The sequence below is a fragment of the Oryctolagus cuniculus genome, chromosome 13 (assembly GCF_051225735.1).
Source record: "Oryctolagus cuniculus isolate XC-2025 breed Fujian yellow rabbit chromosome 13, ASM5122573v1, whole genome shotgun sequence".
Classification (NCBI taxonomy): Eukaryota; Metazoa; Chordata; class Mammalia; order Lagomorpha; family Leporidae; genus Oryctolagus; species Oryctolagus cuniculus.
Window position 1 is genome coordinate 40,034,981 of NC_142879.1, and position 20,518 is coordinate 40,055,498.

Here is a 20,518-nt window from a genome sequence, read left to right on the forward strand (position 1 = left end):
CTGTCCCTGTGTGGGGAAGCCTGGCTAATCCTGACTACCTTAATGTAGGCTGGCATCAGCTCTCAGCAGGACGGCAGCTGAGCCACCACGCCAGTCGCACCCCCCTCCCCAGCCTCCACACCCTCTGGAATCCCTCTGTGAGGGAGCACTGCCGACAGCAGGGGGCAGCAAACTGCTCTGTGAGGGGCCAGGCCACAAGGTCAGCTCCACTGGCCACTTAAGTGTGAAAACAGCCACAGACAGCAACAGCCGGGCTGTGTTCCAAAACCAACTGTCTGCACGCAAACAGGAGGCAGGCAGGATATGGCCTGTGGGCTGCTGTTACCAGCCCCGGGCTGCAACAAGGAGTGGACGGCCCTTCAGATGCACGAGACCACCTCAGGGGTGGTTCCTTTCTGGCTCTTCTTATCCCACCTCCCTCAGACCATTGCACCTGCTACTCTCCTCCTCTACCCGCCCCACCTGCCACACCCGCCTCCCTCTGACCCTTCCACCTGCTCTGCTCCCCACCTTTCCCTTCTCTCCTCCCCACACCTGATTCTGCTTCTTGAGCTAAATCCCTCTGTGGCAGCCATGAGATACCAGTGAGAAGTGTGGGGCGGGGCAGGGAGTGGACTCAGTGTGGCTGCTAGACGAACTGCTCCCCTAGGGGAGGCGACAGGTGCAGGTCCCGGAGCACAGGCGCGTGTGGAGGCGCCGCAAGGGACCGGAGCTGGAAGCGGCTCTGGGCAGCTGGGCGCCAGTGGGGCAGCTGCCTAGCTGGTGAGTCGATTTTTCTCCGGAGTAGCTGGGACAGGCGGGGTTTCTGAGCGGAGGCTCCTTTCGACAAACCTCGTTAAGGAGCTGCAAAATATTCTGCAGCCTTAAGTTTCTCAGACCTCAGGCAATGCCGCTGCACAGTGGCCGCCCTGAGTGTGACCCCAGCCCAGTGCGATGCTGGGTGGACAGGAGGGGCTCTTCGTTTCCCTGCCAATGGCCAGGAGAGGCTTCCCCTCGGGGAAATCCCGGGCAGTGGCCTCTTCCCTTCTCCCAGTGACTCTAACCTCCTCGGGCTCCCAGTCCCGTCCTGTTCCCCTTCCCTCCCCCCTTGCTCCAGGACCCCCTGCGCCTTCCCCTTTACCTCACCACTGCTCTCCCCTCCTTGCACACTTCCGTAAGTGTGGAGCACCTCAGCCCCCGGCCTTTGTGGCCTTCTCTGCCAGTGACACACTTGCACCTGACTGTGTGCACGCCCCAGGGGAGCAGGGAGCAGCCCAGACTCAGGAATCTGTCATTTCCAGCCTGGTTCCTGTGACCCATTGTAGGACTCACTACCAGGGGCGTCTCCATGGCAACACCAACCTTACCCCTTCCTGCGAGCCTGACCCCTCCTTCCGCATTCTGCAGCCCACCTCCTGCTGGAGGCCCAGCCTGGAAGCCCTGGGCTCAGAGGGCTGCAGGCCTGGAAGGTGCACCTGTGGCCCAAATCCCAGTTCTCCCACCTGGCGGTTCCTGAACCTCTCTCCACCCGTTTCCCAGAGTAAGAGCAGTGCATTTTGTAGTTAAAGTGAGGACTAAATGAGATAATGCAAGTGGCCAAATGGATAGCACTGGATCCATGAGTGGTCTTCCCTGCCCCTCCGCCAACACACTTGCAGATGCACACACGTGCTCTGGGCTCTACGTTATCTCCAGATTCAGGTCTTGTTCAAGGCCACAGCCTCAGCTCAGGCCTTCATCTTTCCCCTGCACTACTGCACTCCCCTTCCTGGTGGTCTCTCACCCTCCCAGGTGCCCCCACTCCTGCATAACTCCTTAAAGAAGATAAGGGCCCTATTGAGATACGGTTCACATAGCATACCCGGATACATTTAAATTGTAGAATTCAGGGGCTTTAGTGTATTCGCTGGATTGTGCAGCCGCCTGGAACATTTTCATCACTCCCCAAAGAAACCTTGTACCCATTAACAGTCAAGCCTCCCTCCTGTCCCCACGCAGCCACTAATCTACCGTTTATCTCTGTAGAGCAGCCTGTTCTGCACATTTCACAGTCATAGAATCCTACACTGCGTGGTCTTTTGTGATGGGCTTCCTTCATTAAGCACAGTAATGCAGCCTTCTTGTACCAATATCATTCATTTGTGGTAAAACAATATTCCATTGAATGGGGGCCCTGCATTTTTTATGCATTTGGCAGCTGGGCTGAATACCCAAGTGGTTATTTGTATCTTTGCCTGTTATCCTGATGCTGTCCTGAAAGCTGTGTACAAGGTTTTCATTCCTCTAAGCATGGGAGTCCCATGCCTTACCTGGTTACTGTGTTACGTTTTTGAGAAACTTCTCAATTGTTTGCCAAAGTGGCAACATAGTTGTACAATGCCCACCCCAAAGTGTGTGTGGTGCTAATTCACGTGCCTGTTACTGTGTGTCTTTCAGGTCATAGCCGGCTTGGCTTTGATTTGCATTTGCCTGATGGTGGATGATGCTGAGTAGATTTTTATGTGCCTGTTGATCATTGGTGTATCTTCTCTAGAGAAATGGCTGTTCAGATCCTGTGCTCAATTTTGTATTGGATTATGTGTCTTTTCACTATTGAGGTTTAAGAGTTCTGGGTATATTCTGAAGACAAGTCTTTTATCAGACACGATTGGCAAGACTGTTCTTGTTCTGTGGGTTGTCTTTTCATGTTCTCGATAGTGTCCTTTGAAGCACAGAGGTTTTTGATTTGGATGACGTTCAGGTTTTCTGTGTTTTGCCTTTGGTTGCTTATACTTTTGGTATCACATCTGAGAACATCTATTCTGATGCCACAAAATTTATGCTTAGATTCAAAGAGATGTATGCTTTTAGCCCTTACATTGGGTGTTTTTTTTTTTACCCATTTTAAATTAATTTTTAAGATTTTTTTAATTGAAAGGCATAAGGGAGAGAAAGAGACAGAGAAGAGGGAGAGAGGTCTTCCAGTCACCGGTTAACCCACCAGATGCCTGTGACAGCGAGGTGGAGCCTGGCTGAGAACTCCATCCAAGTCTCCTGAAGGGTGGCAGGGACCCAAATACTTGGGCCAGCACCTGCTGCCTCCGGGGCACGCAGTGGCACGAAGCCGGATCAGAGTGGAGCCCAGCCTTGAGCTGAAGCACTCCGGTGTGGGGTGTGCCTGTCCCAGGCATCCTCTTTTTTTTTTTTTTTTTTTTTTTTTTTAGTTTTTATTTTTATTTTTTGACAGGCAGAGTGGACAGTGAGAGAGAGGGACAGAGAGAAAGGTCTTCCTTTGCCGTTGGTTCACCCTCCAATGGCTGACGCGGCCAGCGCGCTGTGGCCAGCGCACCGCGCTGATCGGATGGCAGGAGCCAGGTACTTCTCCTAGTCTCCCATGGGGTGCAGGGCCCAAGCACCTGGGCCATCCTCCACTGCACTCCCGGGCCACAGCAGAGAGCTGACCTGGAAGAGGGGCAACCGGGACAGAATCCGGCGCCCCGACCGGAACTAGAACCTGGTGTGCCGGCGCCGCAAGGCGGAGGATTAGCCTAGTGAGCCGCAGCGCCGGCCTCCTGGCGTCCTCTTAACCCCTGTGCCGAATGTCTTCCCCCGGTGAACTTCTGTGCAGGCTGTGAGGCCCGGTTCCATCTTCATTCATTTGCAAGTGGATATCTAGTTGTTCCAGCACCATTTATTGAAAATTGCCTTGGCATCTTTGTCAAACATTAATCGACTGGGAATTCGAGGGTGTGTGTTTTGATTCTCAGTTCCATACCATTGATCTATAGATATGTTCTTAGTGCTATAGCTTTGCAGTAAATTTTGAAATTCAAAAGAAAAAGAAGTCTTCCACCTTTGATCTTTTCCAGGGTTGTTCTGTCTACTCTGAGTGCCTGCAGCATCCACTTGGGTGGATGATTCCTTGTGAGGAATTTAACTCCGTCTCCTTTTGACTATCAGAGATGCATAAATAGACGACCTTCAGGGGAACCCTGGCCGACGTCTCGGGTCTAGAGCAGTACTTGAAAATGACCTCGTGCTCAGTCGCTCTTCATTTCAGGTCTCTTCTGTTTCCCTGAGGACCCTGGGTGAGGGCCGTGCTGCTTCTGGTTTCCAGACTCCAGACGTGAGGCGTGGGAGGTGTGGGAGAGATAGGCGCAGCTGGCCTGTGTCAAATGACCGTCTGGTTTCCTCTGGCTTCCCCGGCTGCCTGCAGGGCTGGGATGTGTGCGTTTGAATCCCAAGTGGGGAAATGTTGACAAACCGGCCTTGGAGGCCGTGGGACGTTGCCTGAGTGCACTTCTGGGTCTCTGCAGGAACTTGTTAAAGTGTACGGCCCTGGAGCTTCATTCACACGGTGCCTGGAGCACCTGCCGTGTGCTGAGCCCCTGCCTGCTGGAGTTGGCGCTCTAGTCGGGGAAAGTCAGTGATACAGGACAATGTCTGACACCATGAAATGCTGCAAAGGCAGGACGGCGATGACCTGGGGCCACCTTAGGTCAGGCGACAGGGACCACCTCTTAGGAGATGACATTTCCACGCAGCTCCAGATGACCAGAGAGGACCTCCCCTGGGCAGGCTCCTGAGACCCCCTCCCGCCAGCCTTGGGCTGGTCTGCCACAGGGCATCCTGGGCTACCTTGTAGCTGTGTCCTCTTCTGAGAATGACTGCTCTTAGGTTTTTATTTATTTATTTATTCATTTATTTGAAGGGCAGAATTACAGAAAGACAGAGGGAGACACACAAAGAGAGAGAGATTTTCCATCTGCTGGTTCACTCCCAAAACAGCAACAATAGCCAGAGCTGGACCAGTCCAAATCTAGGAGACAAGCCCAGGCACTTGGGCCATCTTCCACCGCTTTCCCAGGCCATAGCAGAGAGCTGGGCTGGAGGTGGAGCAGCTGGGTCTCGAACCGGCGCCCATATGGGATGCTGGTGCCATAGGTGGCAGGTTAACCAGCTAGGCCACAGTACTGGGCCCAGTATCTGTGCTTTTGTGATTGGTTTAAATCACTTAGCATAATGTCAAGGTTCACCCATGTCATAGCATCGATCAGAATTTCCTTCTTTCTTATGGCTGAGTCGTAGCCCAGGAACGTGGCTGCCATGTTCTGTCTCCCAGCCAGCAGCTGATGGACAGCTGGACTGCTTACACGAGTTGGCCATTGTGATGCTGCTGCTGTGGACAGGGAGGGCGTTAGAAGCATGTTCCTGTGTATTGGTGAAAGAAATCAGGACTTCACGGGGACCAGAACGTGTCCTCAGGCTGAGCTGGGCTCCTTCTGGGAGGATCAGCCAGGCCATTCGGGGGTCCCAAGGCCTGAGCCCTCCCCAGTGGGGCCCCCGAGCTCGAAGGGAAAAGATGCCCTCGCCTTGTGCCCCACCGCACCCCCACTGACCTTTTATGCCTTTACGAGGCCCTGAGGACGAGTGCTGGGCTTTATTGTCTTGCTCCACTGCTTCTTTACTGCCCACCTCGGGTCCCCGAAGACTCTCTTTCTTCTTTCTTGATGAATCCACCCAGGAGGGAGGCGCCGAGCAGGGCAGCGGCCAGAGCAGCTGGACGCCAAGGCTGGTGTCCCCAGAATGAAGTGGGGACCCAGCGGCAGGTGCGGGCAGCACAGACACTTAGACAGTGCTGTGAGTTGGGAAGCACCTGCTCCTGGGTGGCTCTTGGGCACCAGATGGCTGGACCAACTGGGCACCATGCTCAGCAGGTGCCCTGAGCAGGGAATCCATGCAGGCCCATTTCCTTCCTGGGTGACCTTTAAAATATATATATATATATATATATATGTGTATATGTGTGTGTATATATATATATATATGTAATTTGGGAGAGGGGAGAGAGACAGAGAAAGAGACTGAGAACAACTCTTCCACCCACTGGTTCTGTGATCCCCAAATGCCCACAGCGTGCAGGGGCTGCAGCCAGGAGTCTCCCACGTGGGTGGCAGGGACCCAATCCCGTGAGCCATCACAGCTTCTCCCAGGGTGTGCATCAGCAGGAGGCTGGAGTCACGGGTGGAGCTGGGCACTGAACTCTTCACTCTGATGGGGGAAGTGGACCAAACGCCTACCCCAGCATGTTCTCATTACCTCCTGTTTCCCTCAGACCATCTCCAACAGCCGGGGACAGAGTGATGGAGCCTGAAGCTGGCTGACAGGCACAGTTCTTACAAATTTGTTGATCTTTTTGAATAAAGGTTTCGGGGGGATGGTTCCCTCCCAGCCATGCAGCCTCCCAGGTTCAAGTCTCCTGAGGTCACTTGTCCTCCGCAGGGGGCAGCAAAAGGCTACTGTGCCACAAGCACACACTTGCCTTTCTCTGCATTTCCTGTTCACAGGGCTTCTCATTACACCACAGCCATGTCTGTGGTCATGAAGAAAGGAGAGCAGGCCACCCAGGGCATTCTGGGGCACAACCCAGACTGAATCTGAACCCTAATTCCTTCCATGAGCATTTGGGGAGCACACAGAAACTGCCATTCTGTGAGGTCTAAGTTTGCCTAAGCAGACGATGGTGTTCGCACACAGACACAGTCCCCTCTCAATGCACTCTGGGAATGTGTCCCTGTTGTGAAGTGGCGGTCACGGCAGAGTTTATTCCACCGTGGGCACCACTCCACAGCACTGGGAAGGGATGCCCTCTGGAACTCTGGAGAGCTGTGAGGGATGTGGCAGGAGCTTGTTCCACCTTGGAAGGAACCTGGAGCCACCTGCCAGGTGGCCTGATTCCTCCAGGTGCTCTGGGCATCCAGCAGACAGGAGGCAGGCGGGCGAGGGCCGGAAGGGTGTGCCTGCACACTCAGATAAGCACCCCAAGGTCAAGGTCGTGACTTGCACCTGCCTCCCCTCCTTCCACCCAACCCTGCTCTAGAGTGCAGACTCCAGCAGGCAAGGATTGCTTGTGACCTATTCTGTGAGCCCAGCAGGTGAACGCCCAGCCCAGGAGTGGCACACAGGTGGGCCTGTCATTGAATTGCAGTGGTGGAGTGACTTTATACCTTTTTAAACAAATTTTGTTGAATTAAGCTGAGATCTAGGCAAATGGAGACTGAAAAGAAGATGATGAGCGTTTGTTCTTCCTCGGGCATAACCCCACGGTCTCAGCTCGGTGCCTGGGGCCGGCTCCTTCACTCACAGATCTGCAGGAATGAAGGGCATTTTTTTTCCTTAAAAGTTTTATTTATTTATTTGAAAGGCAGAGTTAGAGAGAGAGAGGTCTTCCACCTGCTGGTTCACTCCCCAAATGGCCACACCGACCGGGGCTGGGTCAGGCAGAAGCAGGAGCCAGGAGCTTCTTCCAGGTTTCTGGGTGCAGGGGCCCAAGCACTTGGGCCATCTTCCACTGCTCTCCTAGGCCATTAACAGGGAGCTGGATGGGAAGTGGAGCAGTCGGGACTTGAACCGGCAGTGGGCTTTACCCGCTGCACCACCCCACTGGCTCCAAGCCCTTCCTTTGCAAACCACAGAGCACACACAGGCTGAAAACAACTGGACCGGGCTTCCTTCTCCCGAAACCTCAGCCAGGGGCAGAGTCGGAGAGCGAAGGGAAAACAAGGGAGGCTTCTGTGATTCACAGGAAATGCTGCCTTTCAATGGCAGGGGAACACGGTCCCGGGGACCGGGCCTTTCGTCAAATGGCCTGGGACTCCTGGCCGAATAAATTTCCAGGAGACGGCACTGGGGGTGCGTGCAGCTGGGGCCAGACCCAGGTGTCTGGGAAGGGTCTCCAGGGGGCCAGGGAGGCAGAAGCCTGCCAGCTCCCCTGTGGGCCTGACTTAGGACACCCGCTTCCTCTCAGGAGGTCCCTCTGGCCAGACTGCAGAGTTCAGGAGCTAGGGGTGTCGGCGGACACAGCCTGCTCACTGCTTGCAAAATGCGTATTGTTCCTGGAGCGGTGGGGCTGGGGATTGAGTCAGTCGTGGCCACACTGTCTCAGGCCCGCTCTCTGTTCTCAGAACCCAAACAGAACCGGCTGGGCCCAAGCTGGGGAAGGGAGGTTTCTAGGAGACACCCGGGGCCGCTGGGCAGAGGGGAGCAAGAACCCCGCTCACCCAGAAGTTCCAAGTGGCCTTCGCTGGCCTGGCCTGTCCCTGCCCCCTGAGAACTCCATTTCCTGGGGTGTTCTGGCGCACCCGATTCTGCTCCTGCCTTGGGAGTGTGGGTGTTTATTTTAATATCCCAGCATGCTAATTAAGATCAAAGTGCCTCTGAAGTTTACCCTGGGGGTGCCGCAGTCTACACAGGGTGGGGTGGGGGTGGGGGTAGGGGCTTCTTCAGGAAGTCACACACACAGCCTTGGGAGGCGGGGCTTTTCCTCCGCCTGTCTATTAGAACCAAGAGAAACTCCGGGGAATGCAATGCAGGTTCCTGTTCAGTGTTTTCCCGGGCCAGGGAGGCAGAGCCGCTCCTACTCGTGCTTTTCCCGCCTTCTCTACCTGCTGAGCCAGGGGTGGCGAGGGCAGGTGTGGCGCTGGGCGAGCTCTCAGAGCTAGGAGGGAGCAGCTTTTGGCTCCAGTTTTCTCTCCCCCTGGTGGTCCCGGGACACCTGGAGAGCGGTGATGCGCCCCCTGCCTGGGTGCCCAGATGCCCGTGCGGCGACTGTCCCCAGGTTAGGGCACCTGGTGGCTTTCCCAGGGTGCTCCAGGCTGATGCTCTGCCTTCTCCGGGAGAAGGTTCTGCCGGCCGGCCTGGGCGCGGCACCGGCAGACTTTGCTGCTTAGCTGACACTGCTTCAGGTGGTGACTTCCGGCTCTCCGGGGCTGCCCACAGACTCACCCAGCCGCAGAGCCAGCTCTTCTGCCCTGCTGAAATGGCCCGAGACCCAGACCAGGCACTGACTGGTGTCAATGTCAGGTTAAACCACAGGGCGGGGCTGCTAGTCTGTGGAGAGCCCAGCTCTGGACTTGCTCCCGTCGCATTCCTGCAGGCCCTCTCCTGAGTGTCCCATGTTGAGGACACGGGTACATTCAGGGGACGGCTTCCCCAGCTTTAGGGTTCTGCCAGCAGCCAGGACCTGGGTGCCTGCCTTGGAGGACCGGGACGGCTCCCCCCGCGCCAGGCTGTTGTAAGAGCAGCTTCCTGGTTTTCATATTGCAGCAGAAGCTAACCGCAGGGGTTACGAGTTCTCTGTTTCCTCGCTGGTTCACCAGCGGGCTGTGCAGCAGGCCCTGCCCACTTCCTGCTCACGTGCGTGACCTCCAACGACCGTTTCTTCAGGATGTGAAAAGCAGAGCCCAAACAATAGTGTCAGAGCCACTCCCTGGGTCGGACTCTGCTTCCAAAGGAGGCCTTGCTGATGTAACAAACCCCAGCCAGTCTGAGGAGCCCCAGGCCTTTGAAGTGCAGAGTGGGCCAACTCCGCGGATGCTGGGCCCTGTCCACTCTGTAGCTGTTGGGTTTCTTTTGTTCCTTCCCTGGTATGGCCTGAGTTTCAGGGCAGCTTCCGAGAAAGCCTTCAGATAGAAGCCAGGTGCTAAGAGCTTGGAGCGGGGCTTCTGTAAAGTCAGATAGCCTGGGAGCGGCCTGTTCTTAGGTTTGTAGACAGAGTGCAGAGAGTCTCCACAGCTCCAGGTGGGCACCGAGAGGGACGCCAAGGTCACGAGAGCCAGCAGCCACATTAAGCCCCCATCATGGCTGGGTTTACAATCAGGGTTTCTGAAGAGACAGAGACAGCCCTTGGGGAGCTGAGGGGGACTTGAGCCGCTCTAGGCTGGCCCCCTGGAGTAGGGGTGGGGCAGTCGGGCCTAGTCACTGGGCCCTACTCAGTCTCTTCATCTGTGAAACGGGTATAAACGTGCCCATATCACAGGGCTGCTGAAAGACTCCCAGAGCTACTGCAGGTAGAATGCTGGCCCCTAGTGCAGTTTCGGGAAGTGGAAGGTGCCAGCGGGCATCTTCCTATGGGCCAGGCGTTAGCACGGGTGGGCCTGTGGATGGGGTGAGCCTGGGCCTAGCCTCTCATTTCCTTAATTAGCGTTAGTCATGCCAGGATACACAGCCTGCCACCCACTCCTGAACCCCTTGTGGGGTGGCTTGGCTGAGAACCCGGCTTCCCAGGACAAGTCCCGACAGCCTGCAGGGCCAGACCCTGGGAGGCAGTGTTTTCGTAACTCACGCACTCAGCATGTCTGCCGCCCGGCTCTCACGGGGCTGCTCTTTCTCTCTCTGCTCCTCACTCCTCTCTCCTCACTCCCTTTTGTCTCCCCGCGTGTGTTCATCATTTTATCCACCCGACAAATCTTTATTGGCTTCTGCCACAACATGGCACAAAGACTGGTGCAGTGGGGGAATAGTGCCTGTTGCTATTTTTTTTTAAGATTTATTTATTTATTTAAAAGTCAGGGAGGAAATGAGAGTGAGGAGAGAATCAGAATGAATGAATGAGAATCTTCCATCATTCCCCAGATGGCCACAATGGCCAGGGCTGGGCCAGGCTTAAGCCAGGAGCCAGGAGTTTTGTCTGGGTCTCCACGTGGGTGCAGAGGCCCAAGCACTTGGGCCATCTTCTTCCACATTTCCCAGGCTATTGGCAGGGAGTTGGATTGCAAGTGGAGCAGCTGGGACTTGAACTGGCACTGATATGGGATGCTGGCATTGCCAGCCACATGGTAGGTCCCAATAATGCCTTTCTTCAGTGTGGAGTAAGAGGCCCGTCTGGCTATCACATGTGCTGGTGACAATGAGTTGCGAGGGTGCACGTGCCACACAAGTCCCTCTTAGCTAACATGTGTCCCTCCTCTGGCTACCAGACCTCATCTGCACTGGGCAGCCCTCTGAGGGCTCTGGCAGGTAGCAGGGCTCCTGCAGGTGTCTCAGACGGTGTCTTGACCAGGGCCCACCTCCTCAGGGGAGCCTCGGGACACAGGCAGTGCCTCCTAGCCTGAGAAATTCCATGCGAATGAAGCCTCTTTTTCTGGCTCATCCTGTCTAGAAATGCAAAAAAAGGGGTCAGATACTGATTCTCTCTTAACTCCTCCAGGTGGACAACAAACAGAAAGGGTCCTGGCCTCTTTGCTTGCAGGAGCTAGTTCTGGAAGTTTCTGAGCTGTGCACCATCTGCCGGTGCCGAGGGTGGGACAGGCGATGCAGCGGAAATCCTGCCTGGGAGTGCCTGCTGACCTCCAGCGCCTTTAAAACAAATCCTGTGTTTTGTTGTTTGATCATCTGTGGGTTGTAAATTGCTATTTTCTTGAAAGGGATCTAAGCAGCATTAGCCACTGTTGCAACTGGCTGAGGCAGAACCAGTAGAGGGAGCTCAGGGATGCCACTAATGATTAACGCATTCGATTTAGAGTTTCCAACATTTGGCACGTTCAAACATCCAAAAAGGACCCACATTTTACCAACAGGGAGCAGAATTTGTCATAAAGTGCTCCTGAGCATATGGCTGGATAAAGCAAGTTCATTTCAACCCCGGCATGGGTGACATCGCGATCTTTAGGAGCCTGAGCCTGATGGCTGACCCTGGCGGGCACCTGCCTCTCATCCCCTCTCAAACTGAGCCAAGTGCTTCCTCTCAGGAGCTGTAGGTCCCTCCCCAGGTGATACTTACCTAAGGTAAGGTCTTAAAGGACCTGGTGCTAACTCAGTGAGCATTTACTGCAAAATGTATTTAAAAGGCAGGGCCAAGGGTGGCCATGGTGTGTGTTGCTCAGGGAACGTCAAGGACTTCCTGCCAACTGGTTCCTTGCATGTTACAATCACACATGGCCCATGCACTACATATAGGTATAGGTAGGAGCATCATTTCTAGATTCTGAGATACTTCCAAATGCTGAGGGCATCAGCCTGTCTTGCATAACTACAATGCAATGCCTGGGGTTAATTGTGGCTCATGGTTCTGGAGGTCCGAGATCAAGGAGCTGGAGCTGCACCTGCTGATGGCCCCTTGTGGGTGGTGTCCCGGAGTGGTGCCTGTGTGTCTTCTGGCCGCTTTCCTGCATATTATCAAGCGCCAGTAATGACGAGGGCTCCAACGTGATGACCCTACCTACTCGTAGTCACCTCTCAAGAGTCCCACCTCTAAGCACCGTGGTCAGGGGAAGCCCCCCCAATACCTCACAAAGGGTATTAGCACAGGAGCCCCGGGGGAACCCCTTCGAGCCACAGCCAGATCCTGGCACTGGGAAAGACGTTTCCCACTGCAGGGGTGGCAGAGCGCTCAGCTCTGTAGCCACCCCAGCCCCATGGGGATCAGTAACGGGGTGGTGGTTTCCAGCCACCAGCAATGATGCAGGGAGCTGGACACAGCCTTCTGCCCATGGGAGGCCGTGTGAGGAACAGCAGCCGGCCGTCTCCACCGAGGTCTCCTGGTATCTCACTGCACTGCAGCCGGGCAGGTCCTTGTAGGAGAGCCTGCTTTAAATAGCTCCTTGAGAGCAGTGTGCTTCTCTTTGCCTCTGATTACACCACACTCCATGTTGGCCAGCATAAAAATCCCAGGCACCCACCCTGGAGTTTGTTTAACATTTCATTTTAAATACTGTTTCCAAATTTCTTCCACCATAAGAGCTCAATACATATGTGTTAAATGAATGAATTAGTAAATAGTGAGTCAGAACAATTAATTGACTGCTTTTTAAAAATTTATTTTATTTGAAAGGCAGAGTTAGAGGCAGAGAGGCAGAGAGGCGGAGAGCGGAGAGGGAGAGGCAGAGGGAGAGGGAGAAAGTCTTCCATCTGCTGGTTCACTCCCCAAATGGCTGCAATGCCTGGAGCTGGGCCAAACCAAACCCAGGAGCCAGGAGCCTCTTCCCAGTCTCCCATGTAGGTGCAGGGTCCTAAGGACTTGGGCCATCTTCCACTGCTTTCCCAGGCCACAGCAGAGAGCTGAATCAGAAGCAGAGCAGCCAGGACTTGAACCCACGTCTGTATGGGATGCTGGCACTGCAGGTGGCAGCTTTACCTGCTATGTCACAGTGCTGGCCCCAATTGACTGCTTTTTAAGTGTGTAAACCTCCTAACAGCCCTGTGAAAGGTGTGATTTTTCCCATTTTTGCAGATAAAGTAATAGTCTGAACATAAAATTAAGTACTTTGCCTAAGCTTCCATGTGTAGGTGGAGGAATCAGGATTCAAATGCAGTTGTCCCTGACTCCCAAGTTCCTGTCTGTTCTGTGATTCAGTTCTACCAGCTGTTCCTTCAGCTTTTTCTTTCCTTTTTTTAAAAAATATTTATTTTTATTTGAAAGGCAGAGTTACAGACCAAGGGGGAGAGACAGACAGAGTGAGAGAGAGAGAGAGAGAGAGAGAGAGGTCTTTCATCCTCGAGTTCATTCCTCAAGTGGCCACAATGGCCAGAGCTGGGCTGATCCTTCTTCTGGGTCTCCCATGTGGGTGCAGGGGCACAAGCACTTGGGCCATCATCTGCAGATTTCCTAGGCGCATTAGCAGTGAGCTGGATTGGAACTGGAGCAGCCGGGACTCAAACCTGAATCCATATAGGATGGCAATGCCACAAGCAGAGGCTTAGCCTGCTATGCCACTGCACTGACCCCATTCTCAGAACCAAAAGAACAACCTGCTCCATCACTAATCTGCATGTATTTCAAAGGGAGATGTAGTATTGAACTTGGAATGCTTTTGTTTCCCAACTGCTTACCTGCAAAACTGTACAATGACTATGAGTTAGGAGAAAGGAAGGGAGCTACATCCTCTTAAGTTCATGGTCACTTGAATCCAGGCACTCTAATGAGTAACAATAACAGTGAAAATTCATGGTCAGCGCTATAGGATTGTCCCACAGGCTTATACACTGTCCAGCGGGCGCATGAGCTGAAAATGTGTGCATAAGGACAGGTGTTTCTTTTTGAAAATGAATATAGAGACTGGATAGCCCACCTTGGTCAGGGAGAGGAGCCCTCTCCAGGCAGGTCCTGCAAGCAAGATGCGGGCATCTCTCTCAGTCATGATGGGGTGTGTTGGCCTTGACTGATGGCGCAATATGAGCTCTCTTGAGGGCCAGGCAAAAGAACACAGAGAATATCAGAAAATAGGGAAAAGATACGAAGATTTTTAAAAGGGGGAGGAGCAATATGTTTGTAGAAATGACATTTGGGAAGTGTGTTGTTATAATGTGGCTTTGTAGGTTCACAGCTTGGTCTTTTTTTTTTTTTTTTTTTTTTTTTTTTGACAGGCAGAGTGGATAGTGTGAGAGAGAGACAGAGAGAAAGGTCTTCCTTTTTGCCGTTGGTTCACCCTCCAATGGCCGCCGCAGCTGGTGTGCTGCGGCCGGCGCACCGCGCTGATCGAAGGCAGGAGCCAGGTACTTATCCTGGTCTCCCATGGGGTGCAGGGCCCAGGCACTTGGGCCATCCTCCACTGCACTCCCGGGCCACAGCAGAGAGCTGGTCTGGAAGAGGGGCAACCGGGACAGAATCCGGCGCCCCGACCGGGACTAGAATCCGGTGTGCTGGTGCCGCTAGGTGGAGGATTAGCCTGTTGAGCCGTGGCGCCGGCCCTTCTTGGTATTTTATAAGTGGGATCTTTCTGAATGTTCCAAGATAGACTTCCTTTTATTATATCACATAAGGAAAATGTTATTTACTGCAATTTTAACAATATAATTATGTATAAACCATCTGTGTAGAGTTAAATAAGCTTGAAGGAGACCAGAGAGGCATTTTGTTTGGTAAGAAGACTTATCCTGGAGAAATGCAGGAACCCAGTTCCGAGTAACATGACTTGCTTTGCCTAACAGAGCAGCGGAATCACTGGCATCCTTTTCTCTCTTACAACAAGCAGACGAGGTGGGAGTCCGGAGCAGTGGTTAAGACGCTGCTTGAGACACCTGCGTCCCACACTGGAGTGCCTGGTTCAAGTCCCAGCTCTGCTTCCAATTCCAGCTTCCTGCTAAAGTGCACTTGGGGAGGCAGCAGGTGGTGGCTCAAGTGCTTGGGTCCCTGCCACCTATGTGGGAGACCTGGATGGAGTTCCCAGCTGCTGGTTTCAACCTGGCCCATTTTTGGCTGTTGGGGGCATTTGGGGAGTGAACCAGCAAATTGGAGATCACTTTCTGATTGTCTCTGTCTGTCAGATAAATAAATTTTGAAAATGTTTTTAGAAAGTAAGCAAGCAAAAATATCTTTTTAAAAAAAAAGATTTATTTTTTTGAAAGTGAGTTACAGAAAGAGAGAGAGAGAGAGAAAGAAAGAGGGAGAGAGAGAGAGAGAGAGAGAGGGAGAGGGAGAGATCTTTCATCCACTGGTTCACTTGACAGCTGGCTGCAATGGCCAGGCCTGGGCCAGGCTGATGCCATGAGCCAGGAACTTCATCTGGGTCTCCCGTGTGTGTGGCAGGGGCCCAATCACTTGGGCCATTTTCCTTTGTTCTACCAGGCCTTTAGCTGGGAGCTGGATCAGAACTGGTGCCCATATGGACTCCAGCATCGCAGGTGGTAGCTTTACCTGTTGAGCCACGATGCCAGCCCCTAGAAGTGAAATTCTATTCAGTCCCTGGAAAGGAAGACTTACAGGCAGGCCTGTGGAATGCAGAATGGGCTTTCAGGGTTAAAGTGGCCAGCCCGTGGTCAAAGGGTCATGGAGGAAAGCACCCCGGGGGTGAGAGCCAAGGGCAAGTTCACACGTGCGGAGAGCTCAGGCAGGGTGGGGATGAGTGTTCTTTGCACCCAGAATGAAGACAACGTCCTTGAGCTGTGCTCTGACCAGCCTGGGCGTCTCCGGCTGACATGACAGTGGGATCTGTCACAGGCACTGTGTGTGGCGACTAGAAGTCAATGGCAGGAGAACCAGGAGGCTGCTCTGGAGAGCAGATGGATTCAGCAGGCGGAAAGCGCCTCGGCTGTGCGATCCCGGGCCCGGGGTGGAATTTCTGCTCTAGCATTTATGTGCTGGACGTGGACGTGTGCCAGTTTGTTGACCTCGCAGAGTCGCAGTTCTCCCGTCCTAACAGTGGGGGTGACACCTGTGCCACTGAGCAGATCTGAGTCCCAAATAAGGCAAGGAATGCAAAGCGGCACGCGGCACACAGTGGGGCCTCGAAAGCCATTAGCGCCCCCCCCCGCCCCCGCCGTGTCAACTGCTCCCCCTGAAGGGCAGCGTGCATGTGTATTTGCAATGTCAAGTTCAGAGCCACCGATGCAGACACCCAAGCGCTGAAGATGAACTGAGCCTTATGTCTGTCCACAGCGAAACAAGATGTAATTACACGTGACACACACCAGCACATTCGATTGCTCACTGGAGGAGGGAGGTGGGGCAGGAGGCTGCCCTCTAACTGTGCCAGTGCAAACCGTGCACCTGTGTTCCATGTCTGACTCTCAGATAAAACCGCAGCAACAGCTTCAAAAAGAAACATTTGACTACATAGATGGCCTTAGGAGGAATGAGCTAAGAGCAAGACCAGAGTGAAGGAAGAACAGAGCCCCCACTCGGGGCAGTAGGGCCTGTGCCCAGGACAAGAGAGGCACCTGTGGTAGAAGCCGCACTGGTCCGTTTCGGTTGGTGGGGACTCTCAGTGTCTTTAATCCAGCTTTTCGGAAGCTCGGTCCCTAGCCCCAAAGGGAGGGCGTTTAGTAGCATCTGGCATTAGGAGAACACATATGACGGAATTTCATACTTACTAAGCCACTCATTTACTTAATGGGAACAGATACAAAGAGGAATAAAATACACTTGTGTCTTCCAAGGGTGTGGAGGCCCCTACACTGGGAACATTGTGACATGTATATGTGGAAAGTGCCCTTGGAAGGTACACAGGGGACCAGCAAGAGCAGGCCACTCTGAGAAGGGGGAGGCGACCCAAGTGCTATGAAAGTAAAAGGCTGTTCTGCGACCCACCAGGAGGTTTGCAGAGATGGAGGGCGGAGGGGGTGGGGAGTAACCCGCATCGAGCAGAAGCCAGGGAGCTAAGCCTACCAAAGATCCATTAGGACGAGAGTTCTGAGGTTTTTCCTGTATCATGCCTCCCAGCTTGAATTTTCTTCCTATAGGCAATTGGGACTCCTAATATATCCAAAAAGCAATTTTAAAAGTCATGAATCAGGGCCCAGAATTTTGGCATAGTGGGTAAAATCGCTGCCTGCAACCCTGGCATCCCATATAGGTGCCATTTGTGTCCCAGCTGCTCCACTTCCGATTCATCTCCCTGCTGGGCCTGGGAAAGCAGTAGAAGATGGCCCAAGTGCTTCGGCCCGTGGCACTGACATTGTTAGACCTGGGTGAAGCTTCTGGCTCATGGCTTCAGCCTGGCCCAGCACTGGCTGCTGTTGCCATCTGGAGAGTGAACCAGTGGATGGAAAAATCTGTGTGTGTGTGTGTCTTTGTAACTCTCACACCATAAGTGAATAGTTTTAAAAACCTGTATTAAAAATGAAATAAATTTGAATAATAATTACTTCTTGAACAAAGGACTTTTACATTTTAAGACTAACCCTGAGGTCAAAACAAACAAACAAACAAACAAACAAAAAAAAAAACAAAAAACTAACCCCGTGGATTAGATTTTCCAGGTGGACTAGAATAGATAAAAAGGCTGAAGATCGGCTATAAACATGCACTACAGGAGGATTCAAAGGCTGCTTAGATAAAACACAACAAAAGTATTCAAATTTTTTGACACATCTGCTGTTAAAAGCACTCTTTCATCTACTTACAGGGGATCCCACACAACGACCCTGTGACTGTAAAGTTACACTAAGAGTTGTTGCCATCTGCTATACCTTTGAACGTGAATAATTGCATTCAACCTATTACCTTGTAGAATGGGTTCACTTACTACCTGCATTTTACAGAGGCGGATGTAAAGGCTGGGAGAACTTGCTAGAGAAGGGCTGTGCCTGTGTCAGACCGAGAGTCACAGCCGCTGCGCTCCTGGCCCAGGGCCACTTCCACAGTTGCTCTGTCCATGCAGCAATGGTGGAATTCACAGATCGGATGATAGGAAGGTCAGCCTCATGGTCTCTTTCTTATTGTGGGTCATCACTCCAATCTTCTCATTCACTTCTGGTGTAGTTTCTTCCCATATTCTCTCCATCTAATCAGTCAATCAACCAACAAATAAGTCAATCAACTCAACAAATAGTCACCTGCTATGTGCTAAGCACTATGGGAAAAAGAGCCCTAGACCTGCTTTCACCAGAATTACTATCCAGGGGCAGGCATTCAGCCTATCTGGTTAAGCTGCGCATGTCCCACATCAGAGTACCTGGCTCCAGCTGCTGATTCCAGCATCCTGTTCATGCAGACCCTGGGAGGAAGAAGCAGTGGCTCACCCTTGCCACCCATGTGGGAGGCCTGGGTTGAATCCCAGCTCTTGACTTTGGCCTGGCCCAGTGCCAGCCCCTGTGGGCCTTCGGGGAGTGAGCCAGTGGACAGGAGCCCATTCCCTTTCCTTCCCTCTCCCTCTCCTTCTCAAAAAAGAAAGAGGAAACAATGAACTATAATCGAGTTTACAGTCTAGTAAATTCTGGTCCTGAATTCTACTTCCCTCTCCAGTCTGGCCAGAAAGAACATAAATGAAGGTCCCACGTGCTTATCATGCATTTGGCCCTCTCGCTGGCACAGGTGTCTACTCTGCAGACTCTCGTGGAAAACGTGCTGTGGAGTCACGACGGCTCTGCTTTGGACAATGGATTTGCCTCTCTGATTCTCCGTGTCCTTTTCTGGTTTAAACTCCCTTAACCCTTTTCATATTTTATTATTAAAAAAATGAAAAGGAAATGATGACCCTTTGAAATTTTAATACTACATTAGTTCTACAGCCAGTAAAGAAATAGATTTTTCGGAATGGAAGAAAGTGCACTTTGCTGGGACAGACAGATGTGAGCAGTGCAGCTGTGTGCCCTGCCTGGCGGGGAGGGAGGCTGCGTCAGCACCCACGCCCACCCCCAAAGGACCCTACCTGCCTCTCTGCCAGTCTCCTCAGTTTGGCCATCAGCCAGGACCCTTAATCCAAGCCCCAGTGTAACATCAGCTTCCCTGGGACAGCACTGGGTGTGGCACAGGTTTGTGAGAGCAGCCACCCAGTGTGTCTGCGAATCAGACAGATGGCTTAAAGCCTCAGATGGGAAACTGAAACAAGAGGAACCCTTAATGTCACCAGGGGTTTCCTTTTTTAATTTAAGATTTATTTATTTGAAAGGCAGTGTGAGAGAGGGAGGGGGTGGGATCTTGCATCTACTAGTTCACTCCCCACATGGCCACGACAGCCAGGGCCATCCAGGTCCCCCACATGGCCAGGGCCACCTTCCACTGCTTTCCTAGACACAGTAGCAGGCAGTTGGAGCCGAAGCAGAGCAGCTGGGCCTCCGACGGGATGCCTGCGTTGCAGGTGGTGGCTTAACCCACTGTGACATGAGGCTGGCTGCCAGGGATCCTTAAACTCGAGCCAGCTTGCACTGGCATCCTTGGGGCAGCTTAATAAAACCAAAACGGCTGGGCAGGCCCAGAGCTTCAGGGTTAGGCCTGAGAATCTGCATGTTGAACAAACTCCCCGGTGAGGGATTTGCAAATTGGTTAGAGAGGCAGTGTGGCACAGCTGGGTGCAGACTCTGGAACCAGCCAGCCTTGGGGAAGTCTGGGGACTTATTTAACCTCCCCAGTTCCCCACCACAGTGCCATACACCTACCTCAGTCAGCTCTCAGGGAGAGGGAAATCACTTAAACACAGGAAGTGCTTTGAACAGCAGCTGACAGAGGTAAGAACGGAATAAATAAGGGTGAGTTATTATTATCACCACAGCAGATCCCACTGCTCTTTTCTTTCACTATTACCAAGGGACACAGACCTCGGCTTTTTTTTTTTTTTTTTTTTTTTAAGATTTATTTACTATTTGAAAGGCAGAGTTACAGAAGCAAAGAGAGAGAGAGGTCTTCCATCTGCTGGTTCACTCCTCAGAAGCCACAATGGCCAGAGCTGAGCCAATCCAAAATCAGGAGCCAGGAGCTTCTTCCGGGTCTCCTATGTGGGTGCACGGGCCCAAGGACTTGGGTCATCTTCTACTGCTTTCCCAGGCCATAGCAGAGAGCTGGATCGGAAGTGGAGTAGCCAGGACTTGAACCAGCCCCCAAGTGGGATGCCAGCACTGCAGGCAGAGGTCTTACCCACTATACCACGGAGCTGGCCCTGACCTTGGCTTTTTAAAGTTTGAAGCAGCAATGGCAGTACACTTGCATCTATCCAAATAATTTCATCTTCTAATTAATTAATTAAAATATATTTAACATTTAAAATAGTCAAGCATTAAGAAAAATGGTGGGGAGTGGCATCATGTGGCACAGCCTGCTAAGTTGCCACTGGGGACGCCTGCTTTTGTTTTTCAGAGCTCCAGTTTGAGTCCTGGCTGCTCCACTTCTGATCCAGCTCCCTGCTAATGGACTGGGAGAGTAGTGGAGGACGGCCCAAGGGCTTGGGCCCCTGCTACCCATGTGGGAGACCTGGATGAAGTTCCAGACTCCTGGGTTTGGCTTGGCCCAGCTCTGGCCATTGCAGCCATTTGGGGGAGTGAACCAGTAGACAGAAGACTCCCCCCCCCATTGTGCTTTCAAATAAATAATAAAGTAAAAGGGAGGATGAGTGCTGCAAGTACACACATG

The 20,518-nt window shown here is 52.7% G+C and overlaps 1 protein-coding gene across 1 annotated transcript in view; it reads left to right on the plus strand.

Annotated features, from left to right (window-relative positions):
• The first annotated feature begins 337 nt into the window (after positions 1–337).
• LBR (lamin B receptor) overlaps positions 338–20,518 on the plus strand; it is a 44,601-nt gene continuing 24,420 nt past the window's right edge. Inside the window, exon 1 of the mRNA XM_089311473.1 lies at positions 338–762. The gene's annotated coding sequence lies outside the window, so the exon portion shown is untranslated. The remainder of the gene's footprint in view (positions 763–20,518) is intronic.